This window comes from Bactrocera latifrons, unplaced genomic scaffold, assembly GCF_001853355.1.
Source record: "Bactrocera latifrons isolate USDA-ARS-PBARC rearing strain unplaced genomic scaffold, ASM185335v1 scaffold_51, whole genome shotgun sequence".
Taxonomy (NCBI): domain Eukaryota; kingdom Metazoa; phylum Arthropoda; class Insecta; order Diptera; family Tephritidae; genus Bactrocera; species Bactrocera latifrons.
The window spans coordinates 1515611-1518027 of record NW_017537168.1 but is presented as its reverse complement, the minus strand read 5'-3'; the positions used below and the strand labels follow the sequence as shown (position 1 = coordinate 1518027).

Here is a 2417-nt window from a genome sequence, read left to right as displayed (position 1 = left end):
TACATATGTATATGTTTGTATGTATGTACATTTAAATTTATTGATCAATTTAAAACTAAAAAAAATCTTATATTAATTATAACTAATTTAAATATTAGTTATCAGACAACGTCACTTTTTCAAGTAAATCTTAAAAAAAATCACAATTTGCTTTCGTTTGAAATATTTTAAAAAGGCTGTCAACAACTAACACATAAAAATCATAAGACACTTCCTTTTTGCATTTAGTGCGCAACTTAAAAATTTAGTAACAATTAATTAATAGAAATTACTAATCTGTAATAAAAATCTTTGTCGGCGGAAATTTACATGCAAATTACGCATTAATTTGAATACCTACGCACGCACTTGTTAACCTGTCTATGAATGCCTTAAGTGAGTACTTAATTTCTAGGTCTTGAGGGAAATTAAAACAGACACATAAGTGCTTATAATAACTTTTTTTTTCGCTATCTGATTGATCGGTAGTCATCCATTAAAATCAATTTAAATATTGCACCACTCTAATGCAAATAATATGCGAAATTTTGTTTTTGAAATATATTAGTTAAAAAATTGACATTTATTTAAAAAAATATATTTACAACACAAATCAATTATAAGTAAGACACCTTAGATAAGTTTGACAATTTTTTTATAACAAAAATTTTGGGTATTTATGTATGCTAAATACATACATACATCAATTGTCATACACCCGTATTTTATGTCTGCAATCATCCTAAGGGTTAGTCTAGCACTCCTATGGCACAGACATACGTCACAGGTGTCCTTGAAGGCCAGTTGATTTTGTTTATACTCGTAGATTTCAATGTACACACATACTTATGTTTGTAAAATAACCAACTCCTTAACTGCGCCCTCAAATGTTTATCTAAAGTCAATTATCAATTTTATTGGCACACTTGGTTAGCTGAAAGTGATGGTACATTTCTTCTTCATTTAAATTTGTTATATGACTGTAATAAATTATGTATGTATGTTTGCCCGTATTTTTTTTAGGCTAAAGCTGGTTAAAATGCCGCTTTCCGCTACAAAATGCATGCAATTTAACTTTATGTATTTTTTGTACATATCTTTTATAATGTTTTTATTATTTTATTAATTATTTTTAATATTTTTTTATAATTTATATATTTTTTATATACATATGTATGTATTTTTAATTTTATTTTTTATGACTTTTTTATTTAACTTTCTGCTTTACACACACACACACAAATGTTGAATATCTCCTTTTCTTAGTTTCAAACACATTTTCACTTTGGACGAAAACAGTAAATCTTTGCGTAAATTAAACTAAAAATGCGCCGGCTAATTTTGAACCTGTAAGCACATTGTGTGCTCTGCAGCCTCTACGACCAGCAACAGACGCATCGTTAAGGTGATAATACATTTAATTCATTCCTACTGTTTGTTTGTGTTGCTTATTTGCAAATTCGCTACCTCCTACATCTTGCTATTTCATAAGTGTGTGCTCATGCTACATATGTATGCATGTGTTTGAACAGTAATTTACTAGTATTGGTGTAACTTGAGTTCATCTCTTTTTGCTTTATTGTTATTTTTGCTTCGCTGCAGCCTGAAGTAGTATATTTTAGCGTCAACAAATCATTTATTGTCATAATCAACACTTTTGAATTTCCTCTTATTTACAAAAATACAATATGTACGCCTTTCACAACGTCGTTTTTGAGTGTATACTACCAATAGAGTACAAAAATTAGAGTAATCGGTGTTACATTTATAAATACAAACAAATTTTTTTTATTTGTCAGAGGAACTATAAAATACGCTACTAACAAGCATCATTAAATCTTTGCGAAATTCACCGCCGTCATTATTACAACAAGGAACAGCCTAACATTCTAATGTAAACAAACTTCACAACAAGCATTTCCGTTACCGAACGTCAACTTCAGTTTGCCAGCAGTTGAAACTAAGATTTAATAAAAGTGATTTAATTGCCTATAACTAGCCATTAAATGTGCAAATATTTATGTATGTTTAAAACGTGTTATGAGTTTAATGTGAATATCAGAACGTTAATTGTGTTATAAAATGGAATGTAAAATGTGCTATAGAAAAGTCAAGGAAAGTCAAGGAAATTAATTGTACGCTAACGTCCTTTGTGAAGAATTACATTAAAAAATTTGGACCAAAAAAATTATTGGAAGCAGCACAAAATGGAAAATCGGTAAGTAGGACGTTGTTGTTGTTGTTGTAACGATTATCAGTCCCCGTTGGGATGGTGAGGGTTATCAGTGTTGTCGTCGATGTCATCTAACGGGAGGCCCAGGAAACATGCTGTTTCGACGGGGTCGGACCAAAGGGAAAGGGGTGTTAGATGGGTGGGGTTGGTTGGGCATGCAAAGAGGTGGTCAGTGTCATGCGGAGACTCATTGCATGCAGGACAT

At 30.8% G+C, this 2417-nt stretch overlaps 1 protein-coding gene across 1 annotated transcript in view; it reads left to right on the top strand.

The window, feature by feature from the left end:
• Positions 1 to 1194: 1194 nt before the first annotated feature.
• Positions 1195 to 2417, top strand: part of LOC108973958 (open rectifier potassium channel protein 1) — a 40112-nt gene continuing 38889 nt past the window's right edge. The window contains exons 1-2 of the mRNA XM_018941511.1: positions 1195 to 1384; positions 1779 to 2197. The gene's annotated coding sequence lies outside the window, so the exon portion shown is untranslated. The remainder of the gene's footprint in view (positions 1385 to 1778; positions 2198 to 2417) is intronic.